Consider the following 18,790-nt stretch of genomic DNA (forward strand, 5'->3'; position numbering starts at 1 on the left):
GTCCAAGAATATACAGGACTGATGTCAGCGAGTGGGATGCCTGCACACTGATAGCTTTCAGGAGAGCTACGCCATTAAATGTGTGAAATGACCACAACAAATTTGAATCTCGTCTTGCACTGTGGGTGCTGTGGCGGTCGCAGTGTTACTTTTACATTTTGTAGCCGTTTAAAATGCAGCATATAAAACCTACACACACACATCCATGATACAATCATTCAGTACGGTACTGGGAGGGAAGAGCTAAGTATAAAGTGAATCAGACATACGGAGGGGCTCCATATGGTTGAACCACCACTGCCTGGAAATACCACATATGTAGAAGATGCAGTGCAAATCGTTCCTGTTTTGCTTGGCTTGCAAGAAACATGGAACAAATTACACCACAGTTACTGGGGCGGATAGATTACCTGGATGTGGCTAGAACAGCCTGTGCTTCGACAGTGATGTATGGTAGGCTGCTATCAGTGTTTGCTATTCAGGCAGCAAGGTCAGAGCACGCGTAGGACACACTCTTTACAATGCATAGTGTGAAGTTATAGGCACAGCTGCATTTTAAACTGTGGATTTATCCCAGCTTGTCCTTTTTCCTCTTGACGAGTAAAAACCTACATAAACACATTGCAGTGGTTAAATCAGTGTCACCTGTCTGCTCTTGCAAATCCATTTAAATAGAGGAATATTTCATCAGTGAACAGATCCCAATAGATGCATGGTTTGACTGTGGCAGCAACAGCATGGTCTGAAAATGTCAGATACACAGTGACTCAGTGCTTCAGTGACGTGGAAGCAGATCAGTGATCACATTACTGCAGTCAGACTGCACAAACTATAAACAACATGACTTTGACAGAAAGCCTTTACACTTTTATGGAAATGTACTGCTGGTCGAAAGAAATAAAATACAGTTACACATACCCCCACTGCACAGAGAGAACAGTCCTAAATATATGGATAAATTCATATACTTTTAATCATGAATTAGTGATAGACCCACAACCAAACCTGACCTCACACCTTGAGACAGTGAAGTGTAAACACTGCCATTAATCCTATCTTGAGAAACAATTGGTTACCACAAAGCCATCTACTTGGGAATCACCTGCTTTTATGAAGAACGGCTGGGTATTTACATGGCATGATAAATGTTTGTGAAGAATAATTAAAAAGGCTTGAGTGGTCCTTTATCTCTGTGTGATTCTGTGGAGAGCAGTTTCCCCCAACAACGGTGTGAATACCAGTGTTTAGAGCTTGATGAATGACTCATTGTGTATCAGCTATTTTGGCAACAGGGCGATGATAACAGGATAGGATGATTTAGTTAATGCCTGAAAAAATTCACATATATTCTTAAAGGATTAGTCCAACATTTTGTGTTATTTGTTTCTTTCTTTCTGAGACTGAAATGAGTAAATCTATTTCAGTCTCATATTCGTGCATCGTGCTGTGTTCACATATTATGGCACGGATGGTAGTCATGGGAAAGATTCCTGTGTTTACAGCATTTTGTCTAACAACTCAAGACATCTGCATAATTGTTGTTTGAGGGTTACAAATATTGGGCACTGGCAATACAGCAGTACATCCATTAAATCTCAGTATAATTACCTTGAACAACAGACTATGGTTGATGTTGAGCGTCAGTGTTTGATTTTCAGGCACTTCTCTGTTATTAAGTACAGGCTTAATGTACATCCAAACTTTCAGGGTTTTGCAGTCGTAATTATGATTTTGATGTTGAGGTCGTAAACCTGTAATCAGGGTAACTCCAGTAAGACAAAAATGCAGTAAATGATATGTTGTGGTATTTTTTGGTATTTAAGGAAAGTCAGGAGTAATGATATTTAACAAGCTGTATTTCAAATGAAAAATGTCTTTAGGACTATGTAAAATCTATATGTTAATCATTTTTGAGAAATACGATGATTGGCTGAACTGGAAATATTGTTGTTTATCAAGCAAAAGAACGTAACACCCCTGACATTACAAATGGTCATTTTTACATTTTGGCTTATGCTCAGGTTATATAAATAAGATTTAAGGTGTTAACTGGAAGACTATAAAGCTGTTAGAAGGCATATTTTTTTTTACCTTTGGACTGAGCCAGACTAGCTGTGGTAAGTTATGCTAACCACGTGCTGCATTTTGGCTCCAGCTCTATACAGACATAACATTTATATAAAAGAAAGGGAAAAGTATATTTCCCAAAGTGTTGAACTATTTATTTTAGGTCTCCTATATCCCTGTGAAAAATCAATTTATAAAAACACATTAGAAATTACTCACGACATCATATTCTGTTGAGAAAAAGTTATATGTGCAAGCATGTCTGTGAAGGTATACGAAAGCTTTATATATTCATGAAAAGCTCCCTGTGTGAGCGTCCACAGTGGGAATATATGAGTGTGAAACATCACACGCTGTTCTCATAATCATTGATGGCTAGAGAGGCTCCAGTATATATTTTTTTCAGTCTTATGTAACTGTGCCTTACTCCTCCGCATCCCTGGAGAGAGAAAAGCTAGTCACTGCAGCTTCCCGGAGGACAGAGAGGTTTCATGATCAGCTCTTACACAACCAGCTCCGGTCTTATCAATAACAGGCACCAGGTCAAAGGTCCTCTCTGTTCTCATCACATAGCAATCATAAGACTTTAAATACAAAAAATTTAAAAAAGTGATGCACAAGATAACATTTACACTTTTTGAAAACATCTAGATGGAGCAGCTGGTTGAGCAGCTGGGACTGAACCCAGAGAGGACAGAAATCCTGAAAGCAATCTGAACTATTATTTCATACCCATGACATTATGTGTTTTGGTCACATCCTGGGTCACGTTGGTTATAATAAAGGCATCAAATTTATGAAATGGAAGTAGATTCACTGTATAGTTATACACTATAGTATGTGGAGAGTCTCTCCAACTATGTATTTTTGTGTACCCAATAATTTCCTGGGAAGTTTCCTGAAAAAAATATGCACAGTACAAGTACAGATACAGTACCTCAATGGTGTTCAACTCATAGCAATCCAATAAATTAATTGTAATTTATTGCTAAGTTTGTAACCAAAAGTTTTTAGTCAGCTCACAGGTCAACTGAACACGCAAAATTGTGTAATTTGTCCAAGGCTAGTATATAATTCAACATAAACGAAGAATTAATCTTCCAATAATAAATCAAAGATTATTGATTATTGGCTTTTCTGTAAATGTCTTTCAAGAAAATTCTTCTGGAAATCACCAGCTGTTTTCAAACTCAACACTACTCAAATAACAGCCTCTGACCTCTATCTTCCCTCCAGTAGCCAATTACACAAGTTTATCCAGGAAACTACCAACTATCATTATAAGCACATAACCAACAAAACATTAGCTTTGTCTTAATGATTTGGGTCCCTTTGGCCCAATTAAAATTAAAATTATATTTTATGCAACAGTGTTCTTCCTGCTTTGTTGCAACAGTTTGGGAAAGATCCTTTCAAAGCGAGGTCTTAAATGAATGGTTTTGTGAGCTTGGTGTTGAAGATTTTAAGTGGGCTGAAGTGAGCATACGAATTCTGCAAATTCCTGCGACCAAGATCAAACCAGAGTGGAGGCTGTTGTAGCAACATATTAACATAGTACTTGACTGTATAGTGAACATTGGCAGTGTGGGATGCAAAGTACAATTTTTGTACCCCTGTTGAACATAACATACATTTACGCAGTAGTATCGTAACACAGAAATGAGAAAAAGTATTGGCATCTTTTACGTTTCTCTTATTTTTGAATGTGGGTATTGATAGACACAATGAAGTGTGTGTGTGTGTGTGTGTGTGTGTGTGTGTGTGTGTGTGTGTGTGTGTATATGTGTGTGTGTGGGAGAACATGCTTGTAACAGTACATAGACAATGGAAAAATGTATGTTTCAGTATAAAAATACACAGTAATACTCCTGTAGCTCTGTTTTTCAGTGTTTGCGGACAGGTGGCCAAGAGTCACATTTTAGCAGCAGGGCTTGACTCTCTGATCAGTAATCTGTTCACTGTCTGCTCCGGCTGAAGAGGACACAAACCTGTGGAGTGCTGACCATATTGTGTTTCACTCTCTGTAGAAGAACAGCATCTGTTTAGAGTGCGATGTTCCCATGAGAACAATGTTTCTGAGCCGGTGGACTTCTTTTATACACCACCGATTATCTTACTGGCTGAAATGATCTGACTAGTCCCAGGAGGAGGCAGTGTTAATAGATATTTTAGAGGTGCTGATGTATGAATAATTTGATTGGCGTGCCTTAAACTGACAACATGTTGCTGTCTGAGGACCAGAGTGAGAGGTTTAGGTTTAAATAAGTTTGTAAGTAATGTGAGGAGGGGAGAGAATAAAAATCATGACCAATAGAAAAAAATGAGACCTAATTATGTAACGTTGCAGCACAGAGCTCTGCAAAACTGTGGCAAAGTAGCCTGCAGCCCTAATCATCCCTGAAAATGTTCTGGGCTCAGCTCATTAAAATGCCTGACAGTTTTATAAAGCAGTGTGAAAACTTCAGCAGTGAATGACAGAGTAAGGATACACTCTCTATTCTCATCATACCAAGATTTTGGCATGCTATCATGCTGATGTTTTGCTGGTTGTGTTCACTATCACGGCACAGAGACTGCACTCCTTAAAGTGAATGAATGATCTGCTGGTGGCTGTTGATGCTTAGTTGTTTTTGTGAGTGCTGCATTCGACGCTGATAACCATCCTTTTTTACTCAAACATCTCCAACACTGGGTTGGCATCTCTGGTTTATGTTTAAAGTAAAATAAGATTTATTCTTATTTACAAGATAGATTTTTAGTGTAGGCATTGGCAGGGCACAGTCACCCTCTATGAGGTACCTCAGGGGTCTGTTCTCAGACCTCTCCTGTTCTCTTTATACATGTTACCCCCAGAGTTTGTCTTCCGCAGGCATATTGTAAGTATTTAACAGCTACATTGTGATATGTTCACACATCAGATCAGTCACCTTTAGTAGCTTGTTCCCTATAATCAGCTGTAAATTGAAACCTCTGTGTGTGATCCTTATTATCATTTGTCAGTTTCTGATTTTCACACCTCAGAGATAAGTGCAGACCTGAAAAGTTGTGAAAATCATTTAATTAAAGGGTTTTCTTCAACAGCACATCTATCAAACCAGCCTGTGGCTTTTCACATGCAGAGAATTACAGTTTCTGAGCTTGATTATGCTCTGGATGTTACAACTCTGAACTGACAAACAAAGGAAATCAAATTTTCTGAGAACCTGGGAAAACTCATAAGTGAAATGTGGCAAGAAGCACAGTTATACAATTATTCAGATTAGATGCGAAGCCCCAAGTTAGCCAAACCTGACTGGAAGATAGGTAGTAAGGTAAACTGTAAAATTACAGCCCAGGCTGTCTTTATTAAACTTCCATTAAAGTTTACAGGTGCCTTGCTGGTTGTACCTTGTCCTACTGTACATATCTTAGTTTTATGTACACAGTTTTCTGTGTGATGAAGAATTATTAGATATGATAGGTGACTGTAATTTTGGTTTTACCTCAAATGTGTTTTAGATACTAAAACTGCTGGCTTGTTTAAAATCTGTGTTGTTGTCTGACTCCCTCCTGTTTCTTTCCCCTTTGGACTTTTAATTGTTGCTGTTATTTTATCAATATTATCATTCTTGTTATTGTTGGACATTTTAACAATGTTGCTGTGTTCCTAGTTGTCATCAGTTGACTTTGAAGGTACAATGTTTTACATAATCTATTGAAACATATTAAAATAAAACCCAATTTGTAATCACCTGGAATTATCCTTTATATCAAAAAACAGTTACCGGTGCTACCAATGTCAAACTAACTGTATTCCTTGTACTGCAGTGTTGCAGTATCATGGCAGGTGGCAAAGGCAAAATGATTGACACTGATTGCTGCATAAACAACAAGCTAGCAGACTGAAATGTATATGAATTTATGTTTGTTCAAAACAAGGCATTTGGCTCGAGGCAGTTTTCAAATCAGCAGGCCATGAATATCAAATCATTTAAAATTACACAGAGCAGAGCGACTGGTGGACATCTGGTCAACCAGTGTCTGCGGATGGTACTCTCCCCATGCCGCCTGCTCCTTAGCATATCAAAGACAGAAATGTATTTCTCAGACAGAAAGAGAAAAGAGAACAGATTTTAAAGGACAGACTGTAAAACAGAAACAGGAATAAAAAATATCATTTTGTCTGGATGGTTTCGTCCCAAAGAAAAACACCTTTAATTTATATAATATCCAGAATGAGACATTACACAAGCAGTGGGCTAATGAGTGTAATCTACCAGGATTTTCAGACAGAGCTGCTCTTTGTTTTTAACTGCTGAGGTTGAACACCCCCCTACACACACCGCAGCGCCACTATTATCCAACCTTGTTTATGAGCTGACTACATAGTGAGAACACATAGCACACACTGCAGAAAAAAGGGAAAGTTTGCTGTAGACACAATTCAGCAGCAACGATCACCCTGTACCATTTTTTGTTCCCTGAATAAATTTCTGAGCGAGGTGAAATTGTCAAACACGTCACCTCTTCCTGTGCCGTTAAGCAAAGACAGTCTTGCTCATTGTTGACGCGCTGCCTCGCTTGCCTCTGGCTGGTTGTCTGTTTTCAGAGGGCTGCATTTTCCCCCAGAGGCCTGTCTCTCTGGAGTCAGAGTTCATTTAATGCCTTCTTATCCATCGAATGAGTAACTCATGACGGATCAGTGTTTAGGTTCAATATAAATGAGCAAACATGGCCACTTTGTCCAGAAATAAATTAACAAATTTGACCCCAACTATTAATGATACCCTGCTGCCACTGTTACATCATTTCCGAAAATAATTTCAGTTAAGGTTCAAGAGCACTTTTGCAGTTTAACTTTCCTTATGCAGTCCCACTTTACAAGCCCAGTGTCACCACAAGCTCCATTAGGTAGCTGTTCTGGAGCTTTCCATCATCTCACATCCTCATTAGCAGATGGATCTTGTCCCTTTGTCATTGACTTGAGGATGTTATATTTTCTTTTTTTTCCTGAGCATTTAAAACAAGATAAAGTAACTTTCAGAAGAAATAACACATTAATAGTTGTTCTTGTATAGACAATGGTGGCTGATGGTGTGTTAGCTAACTAGGTAAGTATTTTTGTATAATGCACATAACTGAGCCAGATTTTTAAAGTGATAGTTCGGGTTTTTTGATGTGGGGTTGTGAGAGGTAGTCATGCATAGTGAGTGTGTTACCAGGAGTAGATTCAGATCAGAGGACTGCCAGTTAGGAGAGGCAGCAAGGACAGAGGGATGTGCTGATGTGCACGGGGCCAGCAGAAAAAACGTGCTTTAGACAAAACAATCCAATATCTGTTGAAATGTACGCTTCAATTTGAATACTTTCAGTGCTTTATATTCTGGTCAAAACAGCAGTTTCTTTTGGTACTACATTTGTCTCAGCCACTGAACTACCATATTCCAACCCACAAGTGCAAACATTACTGTGTTACACCACAGCCGCAGGTCAGCTGAGTGAATCAGAAAGAGCTAAACTTCACTTTGTTTTGATGGGCTCTGCTTGATGGCTCTGCTGGTGCTCTTTGCTGCCTCTCCTAACTGAGAGCGCACTGATCTGAATCTACTGCAGGTGATATTCTATGCATGACTACCTCCCACAACTCCACGTCAAATAACCCAAACTATCACTTTAATGACTCTTCTTCATCTGTGCTACTGCTATAGTAGCATAGCATTTTGGCTAAATGCTAAAAAATTGGTTCAGCTGAAATCATCTGAACTGTAGTGTGGCATTTAGAATTATTTATCAAAAATGGTGTCATCACGTCTTGACCTTGGAAACAGCATCTAATTATGAGATTCCTATAAGATCTTGTGTTGAGATTCTTTTCTGCTTCCGAGGTCAAGAATGACCTTTCAACCTCAAAATGATTAATCTTTCTTTGAATAAAAAAACAAAAATCACATTTTTTTACTTTTCTATCATGTGAACTAAATGAATATATGGACTTGGACGCACTGATGTGGAAAACATTTTTCATTTTGATTATGGGGGGGCTCCTCTTTCTGATTATTCACTCAAGCTTCCCCTCATGATGAGCAGAAGGGACTGCCACTGATCGCACACTGATTATTTACTAACCAGCCAGTCAGAAAGCTCAGGAGCTGAACTGATTATAAATGGAACAAATGAATAATACGGGGATACAGAAGATAAAAAAAACTATTGTTTTGTATGCAATATTAAGACATGTATTTTCCTTTTCCTTGAACGTTTCTCTTGTGCTTTGTGTTCTCTTTAGACCGTATTCCACCATTTAACAGCACAGAGAGCTGTGGCATACAGTGCACAGTTCACTGAGCAGGCTGGCAGTCTTTACAAGGCGAGGCTTATGAGGTGGACAGAATGATTGTGGTTAAAGTCACCCTAATTCCCCATTATTGCTTTCCTGACCAGGGAATAGTGGAGAACTGCAATTTTAGATTTGACACACTGTGGAAGGCATTAGGTGTGTTTGCACTGAGACATAGATGTAATGAAAGGGTGAAAATATCACAGCATGTCTAGAATGATCAATATCTGTCATGGCTTATGTGTACCAGAGCTGCATGTTTACACTGGACAGTCCAAAGTGTGTCAGGATGACAGGAGCAGTCGCTCACAGGAATTTATAGTAATAGGTATAACAGTTTTGTCAAAAAAAAAAAGAAAAAGAAAATCTGAATATTGTCATTTTTGTTATATTTGCTCACTATTAAAACTAAAACAATGCCTGTTGAATGAGTAATATTGAAAAGTGACTTATTTATTTCTCAGAAAAAATAAACTAACCAGTTAATGTTAAATATGTTTCATCTACAGATGAATGTCCACTGTCATCTGATGGCCATTAGATCCATTGAAAGTAATAACATTTTTGTGTTTGCCAATTGTTTGAAATTGCATTTTAATGACTGAATGAATAGATGTTCAGGATCCTGTTCACACATATTGGTATAAAAGTTGGGACGGAAAGTTTGCTCTTTAATATCCTGTGGAATAAATAACAGGCCTCACTGAACAGTTTTCAGTAGCTCTGTTTGCTAGTGAATAGTGTTTAATTGTTCACAACATAGTCTGTGGTTTATACAGGGTAAAGGAACCCCTGTTTTTTGTAAGAGACGGAGCAGTTAAATTCTTGAAAATACTAAAATTTCAAGGCTGTGACTGCCACACAAACAAACAAAAAAAATCTATTTCTATGCACTGGAGGCAGAAAACTCAGACATGACCAGACATCACAAAACCTGGACAAACAAAAGCAGAACTACTTTGTAATTTGGCTGAACTAACCCTTTAAAATACCAAACGCTCTGCCATAATGTAAATATTCATGGGAGAATTTTGTTTTGTCGATGTACATATCACATACATAGATTAATGAAGTCTGAGGATTTTGTATCGCTGTGCACATAAACTGAAAAACAACCTGCTACCATCGGTGTGAGGTTAGAATAAGAGAGCTTTTAGAAATCAATCAGAGATGATATTTGACTTCAAAGCAATTTAAAAATTCCTGAAAGCCTGTCTTAAAGCACAAACAGTAATTAGCCATCACTTCATTTAATGGGCAAATGTTAAAACAGTGATTAGCTTGTCTTTGTTGTCTTGATTAATTCATTCAGTGGCATGAAAGCAAGCAGCTGCAAGTCTGCTAATCAGTGGCAGCAATCATCACAACACGGCAAGCTCCATGACTGTCTGGTGTGAGGAAAAGATATTATAGTGCACATAACTATCCGTCATGACTTCAGGACAAGAACATGTCCACAACCCATTTTTAAAGGGTTAATTATAGGAAATACCATGATTCAATATATTTTTTCCATATAGCAGTAATGGTGATCATCTCTTTGTTGCTTTCAAATTTTAATTGTGGGATTTGTGCCAGGGATTGTACTGTGTTTTTTTTTCATTCATTGCAAGTTACACACAGATGGATAATGGGTCAAATTAACATCCGATTCAACACTAAAGATTACGTGAAAGAAGGGAATGAAAATGGAAGACATGAAAGGGAGTAAAAATGAGGAATTCAACTGATTTCTTAGAACCAAATCCAACTGTGCTTGCTCTTTTGAATCACTGGGAAAAACTTGAAAGGTTCACGTGACAGCTTTGTTTGTGACGGGTTAAAGAGATGTCATCTTTTGCTGTCATTTAAAACAAAGGAGCTTCTCATCTCACAGGTTGGGAACAATCTGAGGCTTGTATCTGCTGATTTTCTGCGACTGCAGTGTCTAAAAAGACATTTTCACTTATAATGTCGAAACTGTTTCTTCTTGAAGATTAGGTAGTGTGTGAAATGTTATTTGTAAACAGTTGCAAATTGTGCATGACCACCAGTTTGACAAGGTGTTTTTCCTCTTTATGGTGGACGATCTAATTAACATCATCATCATGACAGTATTATGACCCATGCCCAAATTTAAATTGAAACACAGTGACACCCAAGACCACAAGTGTTTATCTAAATAAATAAAATCATTCAAAACTCATCATATGCCGGCTGTTGTTCATAAACTACAACACCATACAACAGACAGGAAAAGCAGAGGTATAACTAAAAACATCTCCAGTTTCAGGGATTTGCTACAGACCTTTCTCACAGCAGACAGGCGTAGCTGATAACATCAAAAATGATTGCTTTCCATTCAGAGTCTAGTTATAGTGCATTCAGGCTCACCGTCCCCGCTTCCTGTTGTACGGATCCACCATTAGCAAAAGTGGCTTCACCAGTGCTTCTCCTGCTGCTGACAACGTGCTGTGGCACTTCAACAAAGCCACTGTTAATGCTATTAGCTACACAATGTCCCAGGTACAGACCTCACAGCGGACAACTGCCGAACACAGTTCACAGCTATAATACAGGAGAAAATTGAACATCACTATGGCTTAATAGGGTAAGTTAATGTATCAATATCAAGCACTAACAATACTGACCATGATCTATGTGATGGCAAGAACTGTGTGTTGACAGAATTAAGGTAGCATTGATGCAAAGATAAGGCTGACTTTTTCCTTGTTGTCAAAAATCCCATGAAGAGACTGAAATCTGTTTTAGTCCACAACAATTTCTTCCTGCTGAAGATGTAAATCTTTAAAAACTGGTTACAAACAAACATTGCTAAAACAGCAGCGTTTTTTCTATTGCAGATTAACACACATTAGATGTTATACTGAGTATTTACAGCAGCAGGACAGTGTATGTGGGGTTGCCTCACTGGAGAATGGATAAAACACCATGTTTTAGATAAACATAGAAAAATTGTTGATAAGATTCATTTATTGTTGGTTTTAGACTTTTCATAAAATTTCTTGAAAACTGAGATCCTAGAATGTAGAAAGTCACTGGACTTATATTTTAAAATAACCAATTATGTAAACAGTGGTACAAACAAACTTGTGATATGACATCTGAAGACAATATATCTTCTGCGATCATGTCCCTCTCACAGCTCAGTGTTTGGTTCCACAGCTTTGTCAACAGCTGGCACAGCCGAGCCGAGGAGTTTGTTTAGTCTCCGTAGACCTGTCAGACAGGCCCGATCCTCGTTTCACCTCGATAACACAGTTTATGAGCATGAGAAGCATAAGACAGACTTTAATACCTCCAATAAAAACAGTGACCTCACAGTCCCTGGTGTCATCTGATAATCACGCTTCCCTTCATGTGTGCCCTCATTAGCTCGACGCTGCTCTTAAACATTTGATAGTTAAATCCTGGGTTAGCAGCCTCTTCTGTAATCCCATTAACTTCATCAAGCTCAGCTCCGACTTAACTGTTGGAGAAATTGTGTGTGAGACCATGAGGGACCTCGCTGAGACAGAACTAATTCTGTCAAATTGTGTGCATCTTGAACATATTTTTAAAGTTCACATAAGGATTTCTGAAATCCACCCCAAACCCATTTAGCAGATTTATGGAAATCCCATTAAAGGGTGACTGACTTGAGTTAGTGCTGTAGAAATTGGAAAATACAGCTGTTGCGACAAAAATGGACTTAGCTCATCTTTCATGTCTCATAATGAATATAAAAATGCAGTAGCACTGTGAAGTGAGAATGAATAGATAGATGCCTGTTCATCACACCCATTATGGTTATTGATGGAAAGAATGAAAGATTTATTAACATCATAAAAACAATTCTGTGGAAAATGAAACAGCAGATAGTGTCTTGACTGATATAATTCTGAGTGACAGTAGAAAATGGTCACTCTGCATACTGTATTATTTTGATTCACATGTGTAATTCTCACCTAGCCTTTATCCCACAAGGTCATTTCAGGGGAGCTGCACCTTTCAAGCACAACGGTGAGTCAAAACTGCTTCATACATTCAGAGGCATTGCAGTCAAGCATCATTTAGAAGTCAATGAGTTTCTTTTAGATAACTGCAATAAATCAGTATATTTATTGAAACCTGCAAAGCAAAGAAGACAATAGTTTGTCCATTTTACAGGAATTGTACGATCTTGCTTGTAACCCTGAATTTGTCGTGCATTGTGTTGTTCCTTTGATAGTGAATGAATAAATGAGTAGAGCAGCAGCAGGCACAGATGTTTTTAAAGCTGCTTACTGTTTTCACCACATCAAATTAGAAACTAAAACCCTCCCCCACTCCACAGGATGCCCAAACCATTAGTAGAATGCAGAATTTATTGAACACTTACTGACGTTGTCTCATGAGTCTGTTAAGTCGGTTAGTGGAATCAACACAAAGGACAAAACCATGATTGAACGAAGGCCTTAGAATCTGAACATAAGCTATGATAAATATACTGAGGGACACAGGGACATTAAAATGTCACAGCAGCAGAAGTAGAACAAGACTGAGCCGATGCTAACATGCTCACAATGAGAATGCTAGCAAGGTGATGTATAGCAGGTATGATGCTGACCATGCTCGCCATCTTAGCTTTGCGTGTTATCATGCTTATATTTGCTGACTAGCTCTAAACACAGAGTGGCTATAAGGTATTGGACAAAATTACATTTGGATCAGATGATGACACTGCGTGAAAGATGAAGAGATCAGAGTTGTTACAATTCATCCTCTGAGGACCATGACTGTGTGCCACACATTTCACAGCAATCCATCCCTCAGTTGTTGAGCTATTTTAATAAAAAAAAAGATATATATAAACCTCATAGTGACAGTAAGGGAAATGTCACCAAATTAAAGTCAATAAGATTCATCCTCTGGAGACCATGAATGTCTGTACAAAATTTTAGGACAACACATCTCATAGTTGTCAAGTTAATTCAGCCTGGACCAGAGTGGTGGACTGACCAAGTGACCAACCATGCTGCTAGCATGTCTGAAAACAAATACATAAAGTTTAGTAAGTTAAAAAAAATAGAATACAGTTTATACTACGAGCAACTACTATATACAAAATAAAGCATAAAGATACTGAATATCAACGTCAAACACCAACATCAGTAGTAACTATAAAATGTCCTGAGACAAAAATATTCTCCAATGAGACGAGGAGAGAGGGAAGTTGTATTAAAAGGTCAAATACAAAAATTCAACTTGACCAGAGTTTGCACTGGAGGGACCAGAGTAAAGTGTCTTGCTTCTGCAGACAGCAGTGTTAGCAGCTGTTAGCAGCAACTGTGAGGATTTTTGCACTTTCCTGTTTTTTCAATCATTGTAAACTGATTATCGTTGGGTTTTTGAATGATGATCAGACAAAAGAAGACGTCACTGTGGGCTTTAGGAAATTGTGATGAATGTTTTTCAGTATTTCTAACATTTTATGGATTAAATGATTAATGGAGTAAATAATTAGTAGACTTAATTGATAATGAGAATAATATCTGCAGCCCTCATCAGTAAAGTGTGTGAAGGATGTATCTCATAATGCAGAAGGTTAACAGATAAACAGTGTGACTGACTAATAGTCCAGTTGTTGTTTTGGTCTGATCTTTAACATTAACCTCACCAAGAGAAATAAAAATCATTTCATGTAAATTGAGGAAAATCTTCAGGTGCTTGAGCTGTTCTTACTTACTTTTGACAACAAAGTGAACACAAGCTGAAGAGCAAATGTGAGAAAATAAGGAATCTATCACAATAACCACCGACCACAAGAATGTGCTCGGAGCCAGCTCAATAAAGCTCGGTGCAATCTGTACAATATGGCCCACCGTGAAATGATCGACGGTGTAATGAAGGAGCTAATGAGGGGGATCAAGATCGCAGCAGAGCCAATAAATCAACACAACTGTGCCTGCAATGATACAGGAGCAATCTGTACCTCTGGTCAGTGCACAGGGAGCGAGGGGGGGTGGGGACTGAGGAGGGGGGAGGGGTAACAGAGACAGGGGTCGACACTGTAAGGCAAGTCAATGTCAAGAGCACACTGATGAGGTTTTAAGAGCACAGCTTCATTTCCTATGCAGAATATGAAATGAGGACTTTTTCTTCAGCATGATCATGAAATAATAAAAAATAGAGTTTCATGATGAAAACATGTGAATATGGTAATTCTTGCGATTAATAGGAATTCCTGTTGACACCTCTCTGGATAAAATCAATCCTCAGATTCCCGCTGAAGTGTCTGCCAATCAATACGGCTTTGCACTGATCAGCAGTTAGTGAAGAAGATTCCCTCGTGTGAGCATGTTGAAGCAAAAGGTCAATCAACACTTCAGTTAAGAGACACCTTAGGAGGCACCTTGACAGCATGTTTCGAAATCATTTAAAAATAAATTGTCCTCACGGTGCGATGAGAAGACAATTCCACCTCTCTTGTCATCAGTGAATCAATATTTATGAATTATGAATTAGAAACAAACATCAAGACAGCTTTGTCTTCAAATTCTGTCACGAACAAAGAAAGTGAGATGCCAGCGGAGAAGACAGCGGCTTTTGTCTCACATCGTGAACAAAACAACAGGAACAAAAGCAGAGAACATGTGAGTAGTTTAGGTTTGAGTAGGGCTGGCATTTTTCACCTTTCTTTCAGTCAACAAATCCCATGAAAAGACCAAAACCTACAATGTGTCCGTCTGTCTCTCAGTACTGTCTGATTCTCCTCCCCTGTCTGTGGCTCTCAGCCCCAAGCCCATTTGTTCCTCCTGAAGATGTAAATGGGGTCAAAACATCAAATATAATTATTAAGAAAAAAATTAATAATGTGCTAAAAGTGGTGGGTACTGTAATTTTATAAAGCAAGCACTCCTCAAACAGTATGGATCACAAGATAAATGAAACAGATCGAGGGATGATTGATCTCACTATTTCACAAGAGAGCAAAATTCTGTAGCACAAATTAAATTCATTTCTAATTTATTTATCTTTTAAATTATTATTTTCAAACTTTCTTTCTGATTTTCTTGTGAAATACTGTATAGTTCAACCAACTTTAACTTCCACTTTTTTCATTCAGCTTCTCACTACTCCTAAACATACGCCCTGGGACAGTAGGTCACAGGCAGCCATTGCTTCATGTTAGGGGTTATAAGGCACTGACTCAAAATAAACCACAGCGTTCATGATCATGTTAATAAAGGAACATGTCACTCCGTGCAACTTTGTGGTTGATCGATGTGTTTTTAATGCGTTGTGGAATAACCTATACCAGAGAATATACATTTACAGTGGGCGGCTGAGGCTAAAACATGGGAAAAAGTTTGTCTTAGAAGCTAAAAAGAAAGGAGGGTAGGCTGGTAGTGGGTGGAGCCAATCCCAGCCGACATTAGGTGAGAAGCGGGGTACATTCTGGACAGGTCGCCAGTCTGTCACAGGGCTGACTAATACAGACATTATGATTCTACTCCACTACTATAAGAGAGAATATGTTATATATATATATTTTAATATTTTGCAGATTGAGTGGTTTTATGTGAAGAACCTGTTATTCCATACACGTAATACAACTGTAATACACTGTGAAAGGAGACATTGTGTCTCCAACATGAGCTCTTATACTTTAACTACATTTTGCTGACTGATCCTGTTCTACTTGAGTAAAATTTGAATGCGGAATTAAAAGAGGAGTAAAAGAAAATTTCAAATTTTTGGTTGCATTTACTTAAGTAAAGGATCTGAATACTTTTCCAGCAAACGGTAAATCCCAGCCTGACAAAACTTCTGCCAGCACTCCTGCCTGGTTTTTACCAGCATATGCAGCCTTGTATCATCAGCGCAGTGTGAGTGGAGGGACCACCATGAAATATTGATATCAAAATAAGCAAATTCACATGGGAAGCAGGATTGAGTTATGGGGTAAGACCCACACATACAGTAATAGGTAAACCACAGACCTTCATGCATACTAATGTCTGCAGAGAATAATGTGGGAGACATCCTGGAGCCTCCAGACCCAGCGGGGAGGCCTCATGCCCAGGGGAAGGACTGGCAGAGTCGGGCACGTGCACATGCCCACTGGGGATTTGCCTCCACCCGTGCACTTGGTGATAGCTGTTACACCCCTATAATGCTATTAAATAGATGCACATCCCCAGTGGCAGAGGCAGATGCCATGCACAGTCGCCCTCCAATCAAGAGCAAAAGCAAACAGACTTAGTATGATAGTATGTGGAGGTTGCCAACTGAAAATAATGAGCAGCTATCAGTATTTGTAGAAGGAACATTTTATATCTCATCAGGAGTTCAATTAAAAACAGAGACCATGTATAAAAGAAATATTTTATTCCTTGAATTTGAATAACAATGGAGGCCATCTTTGCTTGGTGCTGCAGGCAGCTTGCATTGTGTCCCATGTTTGGTTTGGGACACAACCAGTGTATTTACATAATCTGAATTAAATGTAAATCAAGCTGTTTCATCTCCGTCTCCCTGGATTTGAGGGGTTAAAGCGTGTGCTCAAAAACAGCACCCCTCAGCAGGGGGAGAGTCTTCATTGTTGAGAAATCTGGAGTGCAAGGCCTGGAGCACCGTCTTTTCAGCAAACCTCTGCGTTTTTCAGATTTACCCCTGATGCCCCCTGAAGGAAAGAGGGTAGCCACTTTGTATTTATGATACAATTCACGTAAATGAGGCTGTTTGGCCTTAATCTTTGCCTAATTAAGTGCCAGTCTGCTGAGGCAGACTGCTAAGGGCCAAAGCGTAATACCTGTCGAATTATGGGAACAGCTGGAGCAGCCTGTCTGTCAGCAGATCAGCTCCACATTATTATCCTGCTCATTTATGGAGAGGCTAAAAGAGGGAGACTCCCAGCGACTGTGGTATGTTGGCCATTTTTATTTCAGTTGCCATTTTTCTCCCAATTAGCCTCTGCTGTATGTGATGGCTCCATGTGTGTGGCTCATAATTTTGTGAAATATGGAGTTTGCGGCTGGGAAAACAGCAAATTCATAGACAATGCTTTTTCATGTCACAAAACAGTGTGCGGATCATGTTCAGCACCGAGACTGCATGCTGTCTATTTGAAAGCTTCTCTTTCCTGCTGCATTAGCCAGAAAAAGGGGAAACCTCTAAACGTTCTGCATTCATTAATGAAAACCTCATGAAATTAACATTAAAATCATTATGAAATGAATAATGAATAACACAGGGCTGTTTGCCAGGGGGAATTCAATTAATCCAACAATTAAAATGAATAGCCTGCATGTGGAGGTGAAAAAGAATGAGAAATAGCACCGAGTCCCCCCCCCCCCCCCCCCCCCTTCTTTGATTTAACTTCAAAGATGGAGAGCGGCACTGTAGCATCATTGGCTCCAGCTTCGTAAATACGTGGCATCAAGCAAATAGTGTTGTTATTCACCAACACTGTGACCTACATAGTAATATTTCCAATTCTCCCCTCTGTGATCAGCAGCTAATCAAGGCTGACCCAGTTAAGCACAGTTGGCAGGGAAACATTTCTATAAGATGAAAAACAAACAACTGAATCAGAGAAAGCGTTTCACTCCCCAAACTGTCACCGACTCTACATGATGAAAACATGTTATACAGACATTTTGTCTCAAATTGAAATGAGATGAGTTGAATTAGTGAAGAAATGTAGTGTTATTTTTCAAGTACATTTTTGATTTTGTTTTCCTCAGTGAACCTTAAGTGATAAATCTGTGATTCCTTTAAATCCTTCATTAATTTGAACTGTGTTACTGTGGCTAACAGATGCAGTAAATATGAGGCTTAAGTTTGGATGTAGCACCACCTGCTGGACATTCAGAGCTGGCGCTGGTGCTGGGTTTTCTGTTTGTTCACATAATGTTACTTTTCACAATCAATGCTACCATAAATCTTTCACATTATATGTTGTATTATGCTGCTGGGTGTGCACACAACTGAGTCAGTGCCAGGCTGATGTAAAGGTGGATCTTCAGCCTTGAGCTGCATTTACTTTAAAATTGACTAAAGTCTTGGATCAGTTTATCCTTCTGCCATAAATGCTCTGTCTTATTGATAGTATATTTTATTCTGCCTGGAAATGCTCACATATTCGCATAAACATCTACTCAAATATTTTGTATTGTTGTATATCTTATATGATAATAATCCATCTAAACACAATTCTTGCACTGTTGTATAACACGATGCACAGTAAAGCCAGAATTACAAAAACTGCTGTAAAACTAAAAGTGAAACACTAAAGGCTGCGAAGTTTTAATTCAAAGAGGATTTGGAAGCAGGTCCCAGGTTTCACATCAAAATCAGTCAGTTTGACTGAAAACACATGAGCCTGTACCCTGAGAATAATGAGTCGACAAGTGAAGTCAGTGCAGGTCAGTGTATTTCAGT

The sequence above is a fragment of the Trachinotus anak genome, unplaced genomic scaffold (assembly GCF_046630095.1).
Source record: "Trachinotus anak isolate AG129_WGS33_773 ecotype Australia unplaced genomic scaffold, CSIRO_AGI_Tana_v1 ptg000001l, whole genome shotgun sequence".
NCBI classification, from domain to species: domain Eukaryota; kingdom Metazoa; phylum Chordata; class Actinopteri; order Carangiformes; family Carangidae; genus Trachinotus; species Trachinotus anak.